This window comes from Anomalospiza imberbis, chromosome 6 (assembly GCF_031753505.1).
Source record: "Anomalospiza imberbis isolate Cuckoo-Finch-1a 21T00152 chromosome 6, ASM3175350v1, whole genome shotgun sequence".
NCBI lineage: Eukaryota > Metazoa > Chordata > Aves > Passeriformes > Viduidae > Anomalospiza > Anomalospiza imberbis.
Window position 1 is genome coordinate 22,403,853 of NC_089686.1, and position 18,235 is coordinate 22,422,087.

An 18,235-nucleotide genomic window follows, 5' to 3' on the forward strand; every position below is an offset into this window, starting at 1 on the left:
ATTTTGCATATCCTCAGCATCTCTCCAGTGCCTTAACGAAAATTCATTTTAACTCATTATCATTCAGATCAAAGTGTAATTTTGTGGTCTGAAATATACAGGAGGGCATCCATATGGTCTTCACTCCTTTGAGTATGAATCCAGGAAATGAACACAGTGCTAAAGTTTCCTGTTGGCTAAGCATCATCTTTGTCTTTGCATCATATGAGGTCATAGGCAGCCCTGCAGTGTTTCACTGTGCCCATATCCAAAGAGAACAAACCACGTGACCAGGTGATGTATTACGTATATATGTATATATGAGGTACATATATATATATAATGTATGTATGTATATATATTATGTACATATACACACATTCTATATCTATATATAACTTGAAAAAATCCATTGTTCCTCCATCTTGTACTCCCAAGCCATGAGTGTGTTTCCAGCCATGCGAAAAAGCCTTCTGTTGCTAACAGCTTAGGCTCCATTTCCAACCTGCTGCCTTCAGTTGTCCTGCTAAGTCAGGCAGCCTGCTGTATTCCAATCTTGTTTTCTGTTCCCCTCCCCTACACCTACAGCTCCTGGCTGTTCTGAAGACTTTGGTCCATACTGCTTTATTTCTCTCTTCCTCAACCTAGAGTTTAGGTAGGTTATTTCTTGCCTTCTCTACTGGTAGGAGTCAATGTGGGTAGCTGTGAAAAACTAAAAGGGTGCTAAGGAAGTCTCAGTAGGTCCAAGTAAGAAAATGCTTTGCTGTGTCCCCTTTCTTTGCAGTTATGAGTCTGCAGATCCAGGGGAGGGGCAATATTGGAAATACTCAGAGGCCTTGGACAAAAATTAATAAGCAAAGATGGGAACAGGCACATGAAGATATGAGATAGAGGAAGCAGAAAGAACTGTATGAAGAGGCTGATAGGAGGTTTTTCTAATAAAATTTTTTTATTGGAAGGTTTCAGGAGAATACGAAAAATTGTTCACAGCCAAAGCTGCAGTTTTGAAAACCCAGAGACTTATGTGTCCATCTCATGAAAGAACTGCAACACCATCCTATTTCTTTCTCCTAATGGACATGGGCATGTGTCCTCTCCTCCTGTTTTGTGCTTCCTGTGGAGTTGGGTTTGCTGAGCTCAGGTAACAGCCAGTCCTACTGTAAATACTGATGCTGAGTTCCTGGCAGCACCCCTGCGTTCCTACAGTGGTTGTGGCCAGGGTTAGTGACCCTTGCAACAGCTGTGTGCCCTTTACCCTTGCCTTCATTCTCTGTAATGGCACTACCACTGATTTAATAGCATTAATGTTTAAGCCTCTCTCAGATCATTCTACTTCCATTGGCCCTCTTCTTTTATCTTAATATGGCTGGAAGAAATGGCATCTTTTCTTGTTGTTTGCTAATGAACCTGCCTAGAGCAACTTTGCAGCTGGCAAGGAAAGCGATGTGTCTGTGGCACAGAGCAAAGCCTGCCAGTGTCTCTGTGGACTAAGTCTTTTTCTCAGGTATGTTTCAAGTTCTCAAATCCAATTACTTATTTTCTGAGTCATATTTTTTTCTGTTCCATGTGTGGTTAAATCAGTACTCTGTAAAGCTTTGTCAGAGGAAGAGAAAAATATTTGACTTTTAGGATAGGCAGCATCAAGCTGGTCAGGATTCTTATGTGGGATACTGCAAATATTTACTGCAGCAAATCTGCGCTGGACTTTTCCATAGGCTAGTGCAGCTGTAGGACTGTAGCAGCTGTAGGACTGAGCCCTTGCCAAAGAAGCACTTACTAATTCACACAGAATGAAAAAGTTACAACAGGAGAGACTGTTCTCAGAAGGAGAAATTACACCATTCAAGGTATTTAGCTGTGCTGAGGAGGAGCTAAAGTCAAGTTTCAGGTCCAGAAAAGTAGGCTGGGAACTCAAGCCCAAATCCCTTATATCCAATGTAGGTGTTCTTCTACATGCAGGCTTCTGTGCTGCCCAATTTGGGCAATTTGGGGAGCCTTTAGCAAATGTTTCCTCAAGACAGTCAATTCCTGAAACATGTAGATTCAACAAACGGAGTATCTCCCAACAAAGCTGGTTATGCCAAAGACACAAGGAAAAGAACTCCACAGCCCGTAAGCAGTTCTGTGGATGAGATGCTGACAAGTAGGTGGAGAGGGAGATGTTAAGAGAGATCATTAGATAGTTGCCCACGCAGACTTGTGGGCAGACTTGTGGCAATTACTTAACTTATGTCTCTCTTTTGAGTTCTTGCAACTGTCTTTTGTGTTTGGGCTGCAGCATGTGGCAAATGAACCAATTTTATTTGGAATCATAGGCAAGACTGGGAGGTGTAAATCATTCTCTATGCATTCTATGCCTGCAAAATACCATACTCCCTTACCTTTGCCAGTAGGAATGCAGCTGTGTTTTGATGTGTGGTGCTTTTATATGCAGACATGAACTTTGGGATTTTAGCCTGTATTGAAACAAATCCTACCATTACATTTGCTCTACTTTTCCTGTTTTCAGTGCTGTTGTTTTGGAGCAGTTCCTAGGACTGTTTGTTTCAGATGCATGGCTGCTTCTTCTTTGTGCCCATTTGGACTGGGGCTACTAACCAGTGCTATCAGAAGACATCTGAGTAGGTCTTTAATTCACCACCTTACTCTTCCTAGAATTATTGTTGTGCTTGCTTGTAACTGGACTGATGTGTTCTCTCCAGACCCTTGGTATTGCATCATGTAAGTGCAAGGTCACTTCTACAGCACTGGTTTTCATCCAGCTCTGCTACTGCTTGTAAAGCATTCTCTAATAACTGCTGGGCCTTTGGAATGAGACAGTCTCAGTCTATTGCCAGTGGACATCTGGATCAGAGTCATGCCTGGCATTGACCAGCCCCTTGACAGTAGTCTTGGCTAAGAGGTAAGCAGTTGAACAGACCATTAGATGATTAGAATCTACTCCAGTGCCTTCCAATCAAAGACCCTGAAGAAATGGACGCAGAGGGTCCTCTTGTACTCAGGGAAGTAATAAGTCCAAAGGAGTAAAAGTGGCTCAAAAAAAGTTTTGTTTTCTCTGACACAAACCCCTGTGTGTATGGTAAGCTTTTGCCAAGTTTCCTGACCAACTACTATCTCTCCTAAGGGGACTTGCAAAGCCAGGAGATTTATAGAAGACAGGCCTGGATCTTTCTGTGGCTTGTGCACCGTCCATATAATGGTTAAATGTTTCAATTGCAGAGTTTGCCATTGCTAGTTGAGGAATCAGAGAGAGTATAGTTCTAAAGTGTAAGCTGAACTTTAAGATCTTTTTTCTCTCTTCTCCAGGTTGAGCACAAAAGAGTGGAGAGTTTTATAAGTCTGAAAATCTAACATTGAAGTTGTTGTTTTTCTGAGGAAACAGAGGAGATGGGAATTGATCATAACATCTGTATTCAACCTTTTTTATTTTGCCAGTACTTTTAGTGAGAAATCTCAACATTTTCCATTTCCCCTCTACCCTTTTGCTCTCCTGTGAAACTGAACGAGATTCATAGCTGGGTCTACACACTTAGAGAAGTTTGAAACTAACACTGTAAATTGAAGCTGGATTTTCTTTAAATATTTCCTCTTAGCAAAGGCATTCCTAAATCAGAGGTGTTTGTGTCTATTGTTTGCAGGTCCTCAGATAAAGTGTAATGAAATATAAAGTCACTAGTCAGCAACAGCCTGTCTGAATGGCCTTTAATGAGACTTTGGTGCAGAGTGTTTTAAGCCTTTGTCTTCAAAATCAGAGCCTTTGCCTGTGCTGTGTTAGCACCATTTCATAGCCAGAATCCGTATGAAGAAACTAAACACCTTATTAGTGTCTGGTAACATGCAGAAACCCTAATCCAGAGGGAGGCCTGACTAACAGGCCCAAAACTCATATTAATTATGATGCCGAACTGTTTCGGCAGTAGTTTGTAGTTCACTTTTCTCTCTGCATCAGTCCTACATTTATTTCCTTTACTGATGCTTTTGACTAATACAGAAACTGCTAACGGATTTCTGCAGGGAAGACTTCACACTCCCGATAGAATCACCTCCCAAAATGAGTATCACTTTTGTTGTTATAGTGACCTATGAAAGAGACATTATTTTTACTTTAATTTGTGGCTTATAACAAGGGAGTTAAACAGATTTCAGGACTGTTCCTGAATTTGTAGTTCAAACAGGCATGCATGTAGAATATTTTTCTCACATGAATCTTGCTGATTTTCCCTCATTCTTGATTCTCTCTGCTGTTTGTCACATATCATTTCAAGAGCTAGCTCCATCTCTGACTGCAGCTATTTGTTATCAGCCCCTTTGCCTTTACCACTTCCATTTGTAATTTAAACACCCTAATTTAATAGGTTTGTCTCATTATTTTGATTAATCATATTAACTCATATTAATTAAGAGATGGATTTAGGTAATGACAGAGGTTAATGGAGTCAGTTTTCACTTTCCCCTGGTTTTTCAGGGAAGGGGGGACTTCAGTAGGAAGGGAAAATAGAAAGAGAGACTAGAAAGAGTGAAAGAGAGAAGCTGTTGGGGGGGAAATCTCAGTTAGCAATCAGAAATTCCCTGCTAATTGAATGTCTGATTTTATTAATGATGAAATTTATAAAGGTCCTTAAGAAAAGAAAAGAATTTAGCCAGTTCAGCAGTTAAGTGTGAATATTAACTAACTCCAAGATAAAAGTTAAAATATCCATTTTCTTTTCTTTTCTCTAGTTCTTTAAATAAAAAAAAGCTCTCTTTGACACTTCATCCCATTAGAGTTTTAGCTTCCTTTGCCATCCATTGCTAAGTGTCTGGAGACTATGCAGAGAATGTAATGTCCTGTATGATTTAAGAAATGCCGACCCTGGAGGGCAGGAAGTTAATACATGAATCACCTTAGTGCTTATTTTCCTTGATGCTTTCTCTCTGACGAGGCTTTGGTAAGTGGAAGAAGGTTTCCATCTCTGCCCTACACTCTATCTCTACTCTGTCACGCTTGTTTCCCTGAGGCACGAGAAAACACAAACCCCGAGCAGGATGTTAGATCCAGACTCAACTTTGTGTTGGTGCTGTGGGCTACCATTTCCATGACAATAGTAACATTCCAATAGTAATATTTTTGTAAGAATGGTAACAAGTTATACAAAATATAGAGACTTAACCATACAGGAGCAAAATCTGTTATGCAAACCCTAAATTAATAAACACAAGTAAGCGCTTTGTACAATTTGTACCAAATCTGACTCCAAAAAAATTAGAAGAAAAAAGTTGTTTTGTGAACTGTTACCAAAAATATTTTAACAAACTTGACAACTTTGTATACACTCTTCCAGCAAATGTTAATGTTGAAATGTGGTACCCATAGGTGACTTGTGAAAGGTAGCCAGTAAAGTTTGTAAGACCAGGTTCTAGTCTGAAGTGCAGTGCACTGTCAGCCCAAAGATTATAGGGCAATAAATTACAAAGCAAAATACCAGGAACATGGTGACCATTCCCTGTGAAGTGTTTGGGGAAATACCCTTCCAGTGCGACCAATTGTAGTCATTGTATTTCTGTTAAATTGGTGGAATATACTGTCTGTGGAAGGACACACAGTACCTCTTGAGTATCCAGATTGTGCATCTGTGGGACAGTCCCTTGCTCTCACCTACTTTAAAGTTTGCGACATAGACAGTCTCATATGAGTTTTAATTTCATGCAGCTGAAGTGCTAACACCTAACCTGACTGCCACTCAGAAAAAAATTAATATTTATTCCAGAAGTTGATTATTTTCTGGTGATTTCTCAGTAGAATTGCCAAAATCTAAAGTGGAGTTTTTCCATAATCAGTATTTCAGAGTGGATGAATGAGACGCATTTTTGTTCAAAAGATACTAGAGAAGTTGAAATCTGATAGACTAAGGACTGACTGACCTTTTTTGTGACTTTGATGAGAGCACCAAAAATCAATTTTGCTTTATGTATGATGTTCCAGAACAGGTAAAAAATATACTACATTTCAAGATTGTTGGCAGCTCAGAAATGTTGACTGTCTGTTTCTATGAAGGCAGGAAACACTATAAAATTAACCTTCTATTTGTTGTTATTTTGTTTAATCTTTGCTTAATATAAGCATACTTCAACTAAGGAATGATTCCTGTGCAAAATGGCAGGTGTCCTGAGCAGTGGAGAACCACGAGTTTGAAAGATCCAGTTGGTATTCCCAGTTTAGTATCTTTTGGGTTGCATATAGAGATATAAGCCTGTAGGACTTGTATTTCAAAAGCATGAAGTTCAGAAGAGAGAGAATGCTGGGTATGTACCATTAAGGGACTTCAGAAATAGATGACTGGAAGCATCTGAATGCAGCCTGACATTATGAAATGACCCAGCAAAATTTCACTAAATTGGGAATTAGAACAATTTAACTGGCAGCATGTTTTTGTTCAGAGAGCTAAGGTCTTGTTCAAGCAGGGAAAGCCTCTCAGGCAGACTTTGTCTCTGTGGAGTCTTCCTTTGTGGTTACTGACCCATCACAGCTTCCTCACTACCTGGGAGTATTTCTAAAACTCCAGTTTCTGAAATTCTGCTTTCCCTTGAAGAATTCTTATTTTATTAAAGTCTGCAAAGCTTTTATCTCTTCAGAAAAGCTTGAAACAGTAGAATATTAATGGCTCAGAAAATGCAAAAGCCTGACAGGAAAATACAATACATGTATATGGATGTATATATATATATATATATATATATATATATATATAACATTCAACAGTACCTCATAATGTTTTAAGATATTTAGCAGATTATTTTGGAAACCAACTCACACTTGAAGTCTTTCATTTAGCAAAACAGTCAATGATCTCAGTGAAGGTTCAGATGGACAGGATATCAGATACAATATTTTCATTGTGGTATTGGGAGGACTGAAATACTCCTTTTTTGAGATTCCTAATGGGTAGCATTTGAATTAATAAATGTCTAAAGGGCAAGTTTGAAAAAAATGCTTGACTTAAAGGTTAGGATTTTTTTTTTTTTTGCACTCCATCATTATGGTTTGAGGTAGAGATTTTTTTTTTAATTACAGCAGACATACAACTAGAGGTTTGCATACTGAGAAATCGTACTAAATAGGCAAAAGCAGATTGTACTACTGGACTCTGACTACAAATAAAGATTGAAAGAAAAAAGAGCACAGGAAAATTGCATAAATAGGATATTTTTCATCTAAATAAACCCTATGGTGGTTTAATCCTGATTTTTTTGTGTTGAATTTACACCAGATGAAAGTCAGTGGAGTTGCTGCACAGTGTACAGTAGCACAAGGTTAGAACCAAGTGCTGTATCATAAAATATTACATGTAAGTGTATACATGCTTCTTTGTGGGTGCACTGTATCTCTTTGTCTATGCATATTCAAGTGTATATATTTCACATCTGCTGTCTGCATAATTCACTTCCAAACCCAGCATGCGTTCATTTTCATAACTTTTTGTTCTATTACAATATTAATGGGACTATCAATGGGAAAGGACAAGAGAAGCATTTTTAATGTTTATCTGACAGTTGCAAATTTCACTTGAGGTTGTTTACTGGGATCTGATTGTTGGCAAAGAGGAGTAGGAAAGGCAGCAAGATGAATGGGATCACAGGAAGAAGAGATGTATTTATGGGTCCTCTTAGCACCATCTAAGAGTAATAAAAAGTCCTGTTTTACCCCTCCTTTACCCAGTCTTCAGTTTAAAACACCAAAAAATGAGGGATTGTTTTAATTAACTTCTATTTAATCCAGGTGGCCTGTTCAAAGTGAAACACATTGCATTTAAATACGTGAAAAATAGGTGTATATGTATATTCTCATCCAGTATCTTTTCCCTAGTGGGAAAAATGCCTGCAAATAAGAGAGAGTTTGTGGACTTGTGGATGAATCTACAATGTGATGTCAAACTGTGCACCAAATTACTGTCAGAGCTTGTCTTTTTTGACCTTCAGTTCTTGGACTATCCTAAGTGAGGCTTATTTTTTTTATGGGGAGAGCTAAACATTTTCCCAATTTTGCTCTGCAGTTTTGTGAACTTCGGCATTGCACATCCAAATTTTCTGCTCTGCAAAAAACATTACCTCAGACAAAAAAAAAAGGCAAAAAAAGAGCCCCCAAAACAACAAAACCAACAAACAATCTTGGAATTCCAATTGTTTGTTAGTTTATATTTTAAAGTGTTCAAGTGTGAGTTTTTGAACTAGAAGTTCAGAGCACCTGACTTTTCTTGAGCCGATGTTTAAGACCAGAATCAAAAATGTATAGACTATAGGTAGCACAAAAATGGTAGTGTGGTAGCCTAAGAGTATTGTATTCTGCTCTGGTCACTTCTGTCACAGACTACTGCAGAAATAGAAGAATTTCAGAGCTAAGTAGCAGGCTAAGTAGTTAGGAAAAACAGGCTGTTTATCTGTAGTGGTAGTGTGAGGGAAGAGTTTAATTTTTCATGCAAAATGAAATAAATTTTAACTGGTTATGTAGATTTGAACTGCTAAATTCTCCTTCCTGGGAATCACAACTCATGTGGTTTTCTTGCTGTTCTTCTCATTAGGCTGGGCTTTTTTGGTGGACTCTGTCTCCTTTGATGCACCTTGACTGCTCCACTAAGAAGCTTTTGTGAGTTTTGGCTTAGGCCACCACTACAGAGCACCGTGGCAGATTTTTTCAAATAAAATATATTAAGTTTCTACAGGAAGCAGAAACTTTCCCCATAATTGTAAATATGTCAAAGGTTATTAATTTGGAAGAAAGCTTGCAAGAACTTTCATTTGTCAGTGTATAAAATAATAATTGTCATAGTACACAGCACATGAATTCTTACTGTGTTTTACTAGTGGGGAAAAAATAAATTTGGAAAGGGACAAATACAAAATCCTTGGGGGAGAAATCAAACAGCTGTACAAAATGGGATAATGGATGACTTCTACCATTTGCTGTCTTTTGGCAAAGTAGTTCTCAGACAGAGTTAAACTGCTTTGTCCTGCACTGAAAGTACTGTGGTAGAAATAGCTGTATCACAGATAGTGCATGGGAAAGACAGCTTGGATGGGTAATGAGGGAATTTGACAAGGAATCAGTCGGCCAAAACAGTGACCTCTCCAAGATGTTGTTGTGGGCCTGCCTGATCTGTGAGCATTTGGGCTGGGTTGTTTTGGTAGGGACTTCTGTTTCTGGACTGTGGTCCTGCCTTTTCTGGATCCCTCTCTTTCCCATTCTGTGAGCTGGGGAGAGCCGTGGAGGCAGACAGTGATAGTCATGCACACAGTTCAGCTGCTTGGAAAACTGTCGTGTGGGAAAAAGGGGGGAGGTGAGACAATGCTTCACTGCTGCTTGTGACAGGGATCCCAGAGAGACACAGAGACATCAGTGGAGTCTACACATCACTGCCCGTCAACTCCACTCACTGTTTATCAACTACCAGCACTAATTTCTGCTCAGTGTTATGTTTGGGTTAATTACAGTTAGGTTCCTTTCAGTAGTTAGGTTAATTACAGTTGTGTATTCCCTGTTGTCACTGCCCCCAAAAGAGGGTCTGATCCTAGCTCAGTTTTCTGCCTGCAAAGTCCAAATTCAAGCTGTGACTAAGGTGGTCTGGGGCACTGCTTTGTTAAAAATCCAATGGAGCGTCAGCTCTGTTGCAGGTGTCTTTACCAAAGACTTCCCCAGCACTTTTAAATCCACCTGATTTAGTGTGCCCCTTTTTAGAGATCCTTCCATGCTCTGTACACAACAGGCAGTACAGGCTTAGCTATTCACTTACCCCTGGGATCCATGTGCAGCTCTCTCTACAGTGCCACTGATCCCTGTCTACCTTGAGCGCCAAAGCCTCCTTATTTGGAAGGTCTGCAGGAAAAGAAGAGTCCTACACTTTAGTTTAATAGTGAAATTGATGGTATAGTATCCAAACATATATTAACTGGCTGCCAGGGCCAAACCCACTGTAATTTCTCCCCAGTTTGCTGCAAACTGGCCTTTGGATTCCAGTTCTTGGTAGTGAGATGGCCTCAGCAATCTACCACCATAAATGTGGCATCAGCAGTGCCTTTATCTCTGGCATGCAAATATCTACATCTTCAGTCCCAGTCACTGAATCTTTCTAACCTAATTCTTCTGGTAAGAAACTAAAATGGTTTTTGGTCATAGACACAGCCCTCTGCACAGGGGACAGTCTCATCTATTGGTCTAACCATTAAACTGAAAGTCCCTGTCTAAAGACACAAGTCCCTCTTCAGTGCAGTCAAGTCACTTGACTCCACTGTCCCAGCTTTTTCTTTTTGGGAAAAGAAAAAGCTTTTTTGCTCCTTCTTGCAGGGCAAGGGCTGAGGAGTGCAGCTGACAGACTGACAAAAGAGCCTACTGGAATGGAGTAGGCTCATTTCTTCCTCTTGGCTGTACCTGATTCTATTTTTGGGGCCCCTGTAGTAAAAAGTACAGTCTGGGGACAGACATCTCTCACAGCAAAGGTGGCAAATATTTGGAAGCCTCTGGAAAAAGCTCTGCAGGAGTGCTTTCAAAAGGTGCCTTTATGAAAGAAGATAATACATAGGGAAAATGGAGAACAGTTACATGCTAAATTCTACTGTACTAGAACAAGACAGAGCTCCACAATGCTGACAGGAAGTTGGTTTAAAGCAGTTAAACTTCTGTGCTTGGCTATTGGAGGCTGTGGCACCTGAAAGCACTAGGATGTTCCAAGAGGGACTCAGCAAATTTGTGGAAAACATACTCATTAAATGGGTGCCAAAGAGAACTTGGGGAGTTACTGCTGAATGTTACAGTTCTGAAGGAAGAAAGGAGCTGCAAAGGTGGATTTAGAAGAGATGGTACATGGCTCTGCTTAGCTTGCTTTGTTTTGGAGTGTTGTGCATGACAGAAAACTGGTGTGACAGGACTAAATGTGAGGTGACCTATGGACAGAATTGCCAGAAGAGCTTGTGATCCCAGTGGCCTACACGGGTTATATGTGAAAGCAAATACCTCTGCTGGCTCTGAGGTGGGTGTAGCACTCAGTGAATTGTTTCCTCAGGGTGATTATGACTGGTTATTATTTATGTGCTGTAATTTTCCTTAACATGTCTGAGGTTGGCTGGTGGATGAAACTGAATGGACACCAACAGCATAAGCCCATGAAAAAATGTCTTCAGCAGTGCTATGTGTGCACCAAGGCTGAAGCTTGTTCTGTGGCTCGGGATGTTGGGACAGACTGTGTGCTTTCTGCCTCTCCTCATTCTTCAGAAGTCACTTCAGCAATGAGCATTGATGTGCAGTAGGCCACCGAGCATGCTGGCAGCAGTGATTCTCAACTGGGTGACATCATCACAGATGGTACCTGTTCATGCTTCATGCTTATCCTAGGAGCTTGTTTCACAGGATCATCCCAAAATGTTGAGAACAGCTATGCAGAAATATTATTACAATGCCTTCAAAGCTGCCTGTGATGTTCAAAGGTGTGTTCCATCTGCTTATGTGAAGCTCTGCTCTAAGACAACTTGATTCCATTTCCAGGTCATGTCCTAAAGTAGTAAAGGTGTTTGCTGTATTTATTCTCTCTTTCCAAGGGAATGTCTTGCAGCTGTACAGAGCTCTTCTCAGAATAACCTTTCATAGAACACAATGGGGAAATTTGGGAATTATGTTTAATATATTTATAGCCACCTTTATTCATATTCATAAAATGCTTTGCAGGCATTTACAGTGCATTTTCAGATCCCGCTCCTAAAATAAGAAAGCGTTATGGCTAACTTGAAGAAAAGAGAGTAAAGGTAAAAGAAGGCAAAGGTTTTTGCTCAGGTCTCCAGATAGAGTCACTAGGCACTGACATATGAAGTCTGGTGCTTTTTTTTGTGCCTCAAAATTTGGCTACACTGCTGATGGCCTGGGGAATCACTAAATAATAACTTTTCTATGCTTGGTAGTAATAAAGGTACTCTCATCTGTACTTATTGGGAGGATGGCACTGGTGTGTGCATGATGGGAGGATTGTGCAGACTAGCAAATAAGTGTCTAGGTTTTACTGGGTGCTGGGTACGTGAATATGAGAAGAAGGAAGCACTCTGAAGTATGAAGTTGAATTTAGCAGTAGAATTTATTCTCACTGGGTGTTGTAGGTGACTAAGAATATAAATGATATTAGGTATTCAAGTCCATTGATGGGTAATAAATGGAATGGTTTTAATACAGCCTTTGGCTTTATTAACTCCCTAAAGGACTGGGTACTAGAAGAGTAGGTGGACACTTTCCCGAGCACCTGGCATCAGCTGCTGGTGAGACAAGATATTTGGTGTGATGGACCTTTAGTCTGTCTGCTCTTAGGAACTTCACAATGCACATTTTGTTATGACTATCAATATAAGCTGTAGTCTTGAGAATGATGGATAGTTAGTAATATTAAAAGCTATGACAAGGTTCTACAGCAACTCTTCCACTTCAGTATTCCTTGCTCTGTCCTTGCAGCACTCTGTGCAAAAGCCCAGTTCTCTACTCTAAGAAATTGACAAGTATCAGGTAGCACAGGTCCTGCTGTCAGAACTGGTGGTAGGGACTTGCTCAGCCTGTGATTATGTAAGTCATACTGATCTCCTACTATGCTGTGCTCATGAAATTGCAGTGTTTCAGAAGCAGTTGAAGTCTGAGGTCCTTTTGTGTTGATACATGAGCTGATGTTAAACATCGTTGTTCTAGACTTTGACAAATATGTTAATTATATTCTGTGTTCTCTAAGTGCTGGTACTGCAATGCTGTTCACTTTCACTGAATTTTGCTGCCTGTGTTGTGAAGCAGCCTGACATATATCTGATTTACAGGTGCCAGTGCTTTCAAGCAAAGTGAAATTATTCCAATACATGAATTCCAAGGTCTTTTTGAAATGCACCACTACACGTGCCTAGGACTAGTACATAATAAGCCTTCTTTCAAATGCCAATTGAGCAACAAAGCTGCTGCCATCTCAGTGTTTTGTATACTTTTGAGAAGCCAAATGGCCAGTACTAAGAAAAGCATGCATCCTGTATCAAAAGTGTAAGACATAAATGAAGCAACTGGGGACAAAGCTTCCGTATTTTCAAAAATCGTAAATAAGTTTCAATTGGAAATCTGGTGTTCATTCATGGGCTAGGCTTGTAACATTCAGATTTGTTTCTGTGACTTACATGGCTGGGAAATGAAGAAATTTTGGAGCATAGTGAAGTTTTTTCAGAAATCACACACCTCTGTGTGTGCTTGGGAAGAATGTAAATGTAGCTGTGTTTCCTCATGATTGTCCAGAAGATAGCCTCTTCGGCATTCCACCGGACGGCCACCTGTCTGCCTGTAATAAATGATGGCTATAAAGGGAAGTGATTGTAGCTATGATACAGCCAGAGGCATTTGTTTATATTCTTATAATATGTATCAGATTGAATAGAAATTATCACTTACAATTGACAAATGGAGAGTGAAGATAGTTGGTGGGTATGAGGATGCTCAGTAAGAGCTGGGCCAGCCGCAAACTTTCTCCATTGAAGGCTGTCACCAGAAAGCAGGTGTCAAGCCAGCTAGTGATGAATGGTGAAGCTGGAGGCTTGCTTGTGTTAATGATCCACATATCTTTGTATAGCAGCTCACAGTCAGTAAAGCCTTTTGTTGCTACTCAGAAAGGCTCCTCGTGGGTAAAGGCTGTCATTTTGGGTAAGGAGTCTGTAATTCAGTAAATGGGAGGCAAAGCAAAGGAGTATTCTTGAGCATTTCTCCAGAAGAGTAGTACTGACACGCAGTGTTTCCCCTCATAGTTTAAGCGTTGGCAAGACCAGATGGCTGAAGCCAAGCAGAGCACACCTGGCTGGATGCAGAAATGCTTTTATATGTTACTATAATGATAATACTGTTGTGTGAACAGGGGAAAGGGATATTCCTTGGAACATTTTCAGATCAATACATTACTTACATGACTGCTTTCCTGGATGGCTGCTTCTATTTCTCCCTCTTGTCTCTGTGTAGGTAGAACACTTCCTTCTCCAGATCAAGAAACTCAGTATGTCCAAGTGAGAAATCTAAGAACTTATTAGTGGCCTGGAGAGAGAAAGTGCATTCAATCTGAATACAGGCTGAATGTTTTAAGCTTCCACTAGCATCTGATCTTTTTTGTCAAGTCTTTGGAGGGATATTGGAAGTAAAGAAAAATCTTGAACCAGAGATGGAAAAATGTCATGGCTTAACCCCAGCTGGCAATGAAGCACCACCCATCTGCTCCCTTATTGCCCATAACATGATGAGGGGAGAAAGGATGAGAATCAGAAGAGTAAAAGTGAGAAAACTCATGGGTTGCGATAAAGACAGTTTAATAGGTCAAGAAAAAGCCATGTACGAGGAAAGCAAAATTCATTTGCCACTTCTCCATGGTCAGGCAGGTGTTTGGCCTTCTCCAGGAAAGCAGAGCTCCATCATGTGTAATGATTACTTTGGAAGACAAATACCATAACTCTGAACATCCTCCCCCTTCCTTCTTCTCCCTCCCCCCCCCCCTTATATGCTGAACATGATGCCATATGATATGAGATATCCCTTTGATCAGTTGAGGTCAGCTGTCCTAGCTGTATCTACTCCCAACTCCTTCTGCATGCCCAGACTCATTGCTGGTGGGGTGGTGCGAGGAGAAACTATCTGAACCAAAACTAGCATAAGAAACAATTTCTCAAGACAAGTAACACCATCTGTGGTGCTTGACATAAATATAAAACAAGAGTGGACAAATCTCTAGAACATATGCAGCTGGTCGAAGCCCTCTATGATTTGCAGGAGAGCTTTTTGGATTCTACATGTGAAGATACATTCCTGCAGATACCTGTAGTCATGTGCCATATTCTTATTTCCTGTATGAAGCTATTTGGAGGTGGGGTTGTTGAAAGAGATAAGTAGGAGTGGCTGTGGAAGCAAAGTGCAGGTGAGAGTGCTGCAGTACAGGTCAGTTCCATTCTTTGTGCTTTTCTCCCATTTTTGTATGAAGGAATAAAGAGAGCATCACCATCTATCTTGAGTAGAGAGAAACCCTAAGGAATAGGCAACAAGATCTAGAAGAACCTAATGTCTTCTCACCCTTCTGTTGGTCTCTAAAAATGTTCCATATGGGACCAGTCTATTTGTGAGTCTGGGATACAGAGCTCACTTGACCAAAAACTCCTCAAGATAGAGGCTCATCACATAGCTACTATCAGGAGTAGGAATAGACTGGGTTATAAGGTGCCTTGTACTCTTCTTCTGTTTACTAAAGTACTGCCTTGTGGCTGTTAAGGGAGGCTACCCCCTAATTCTTGGAGTCTTTCCCTAAAGCTGTCTTTTCAGTTTGGTAGAAAACGTATGTACCAAATATGAGAACACATTACTCCTGCTGGATGATAAGTTCAGGGAGTGCTGCCAGTCAACCCTATGCAAGGACTTTGAACTTGGAAAGAAATGTCTGTCCAGATACTGAATACTACTAGGGAAAGGATTATGCATGAGCTGGGTGATTGAAAATAACATTACAGAAAAGTGAAACATTTGAAAGAAACTCCAATTTTTTCCTCATGCATTAGCTCTGCTGACAGCTGCTACCTTAGCTTTCCCCAACAACACAGGAAGCTGTTGGATACAAATAAACTCTCCTTTCTTTTTTTATGCTGCTTACAGTTAGAAGATGAATGGTTATTTGTCTGGCTTCAAATGGAACAACAAACTGTTCTGACTGCAGATCCAATGGCTTTGGCTTGCTTCCTCGTCTTAAATTTCTTTTCACACTTCATGTTTGTGCAGTGAGAAGGCTCCTCTCCAGGGGCCTGGCTTAGATAGAGTTCACTGCTGTACACATGGCTGTCTGGTCTTGCTAGGACAGAATGTTCCTTGCATAAATTCATAAATCACAGAATGCATGATGTGATCAATACATCCCTTTCATATTGAAATTTTGCTAATCAGCTTCTCCAAGAAAGTAGGATGCCAAACTTGGTACATATACACTTCAAATCCTGTTATGTCTATCAATATGCTATTTCAGGGGATTTTGTCACAGATGCTGGCACTGTAAAGTCTCTAAAGCAGTAATTATGATGTGTTTCTGCTTATGAACCATTGTTCAACCGTAGCACATTATTTTTATCCCCATGCTTAGAAAGATGTGTTTATTTTGAGTTTAATGTCACAGCTGTGGGCTTGTATTCTTAGTTCTGCCACCAACTCCTGTGCCCTGTAGAATTCACTATTGGTCTCTGTCCTGTACTTTTGATGGGACAGCAATACTTCTGAAACCACCCCAAAGTCTTTAGGCAAGATGAACCACCCAAGGAATGTTTTCTGAATAAACTGCTTGGCCGAAAGGTAAAGCAGAAACTCAAAAATTTCTTTGCTGATTTCTTAATATCTTATTGTTTGAAAAAAATCAACGATCCTTCTTATAAAGCTTTCAACAGAATAATTTTGACACTTGTTTTAAACCTGAAAATCCTTACAATAGGAAAAAACCTGTTTATTGGCTTACCTTTACTATAATTTTCTTTGTGTATTACATTGACAAATTCTTGTAATCTTTTAATACAGAGAAGCACAAAATGGTGTTTAAGGGTGAATTTTAATGCAGTCTGAATTTATCCACTCAGACCTGGTACTGAAGTGATAATAAAGTACTTATAACTTTGCTCAGATAAGTGGCACTTTGTTGTGGGATCAGAAGTAAGGTCTGTGCAGTTTTAACAATTAAATTAGTTACTGGCAACAATTAGGTGTTGTCTCCTAAATATATTTGTTAGCAGGAGTGGACACATACCTGGATTTGCGATGTGTGATTGGGTGAAAGATATGTCTTTAAAAACCCCAAAACATTGAAAACCAAAATCATGTAACAAAACAATCAACTCCTCCTCACCTTTGGAGGTTCACTTTCTGATGTTTGATGGAACATTATAGATCTGAAGGGCAGTGCTGTTGCATTCATCTGACTGGCACTTTAGTAATAACTTAATTTGCTGCAGCTTCAGCATAGCTGTGCTTACCCACTTTAGAATTTAACTGAGTATTATCTTTCATGTTCTTACTCCTCTGTCTTCTTGTAGCTGAAGTTGAAAGTGTCTACTGCCATATTCTTTTGGGAACACTGACTTTCATTCAGAGATACATTTGAGCTATGGAAACATTTAAAATTAAATAGAAAGAGATAACAGGCAGGCAGTGACAGCATATCTCACCAGTGTAGTGCTAAATTAATTAAACACTGTGAACTCATTAGTAAAGTTATGGAACATACAGGAGGCCATAATATATATTGATTACATAGCTGCCACCTGGATATTTTCATAGCTACAAAGGCTTTTCCCCTAACACAAACTGCTCTGGGTTCTGTGTGGGTTTTCTTTTTCCAACTACGACTTTTGTACATAGAATTATGGCCTTTACTCAAGTCTGGAGAGTCCTTCTGTTTCATCAGCACAGATGTATGAAAAAAAAACCCAATGGAAAATGAGAGGAACTGAAAAGGATCAAATTAGTCTGTAGAGGATACTGTCACTGGAGGTAAAAATGAGTGTAAGCTGATAAAAGCTGTTGTAGTACTAATGAGAAGCAATGGGCTGAGCATGGCTGCTCAGTGTGCTTCCTAGAGAAGAATGTCTTAACTCTGCTTTTGGTAGGGAAACTTTTCATCTTTGTCCTCTCTATTCACATTGACAAAATCCATGGGAACTTTGGCAGTATGAAGTAACTGTAAATGTTTCAACAAGAATTCATGTAGCTTGGTATCCTGTTTGATGATGGCACTATTGGATACTTTTAGAACAGTAGCATTTGGAGATCTAGCATTTTAGGGGCTTCCTGAGCCAAAAGTTTCCTATTAACTGCTGTGATGAACTACATTCAGCAAAGCAAGAGGGGCAGCTGTGTAACTTAGATCTTCTTTGGTATATGAAATATACTCAGAAGTTAAACCAAAATACCTTTAACTAAGTATAGAGGTGGTTGTAGGGCAGCAGTGCCCTGGCTGTTTTGATGTACTCAAAAGAGCAAAGTTCATCTTTAAAATATGTGGGAAGGAGTTAAATGAAACCCTGTGACCTGGAAAAAGGTAGGACTGGAAAATACAATCTGTATGGAGCATTGTTTCAGTCCAGAAGAGGTCTTGTTTGCTTGGTGTAGGATATGAATCACAAGAGGAGCCAGTTCTCGTTCCATAAATTTGTGACCAATTTTTTACTTTGTCTTGTTCTGGAGAGAAAGTGTGTTAATGCAGTTGCAAAGAGGCCTGCCATTATGTAA

At 39.8% G+C, this 18,235-nt stretch overlaps 1 protein-coding gene across 4 annotated transcripts in view; it reads left to right on the forward strand.

The window, feature by feature from the left end:
- Nucleotides 1–18,235, forward strand: part of ANGEL1 (angel homolog 1) — a 154,130-nt gene that overhangs the window by 73,286 nt on the left and 62,609 nt on the right. The window lies entirely within an intron of this gene.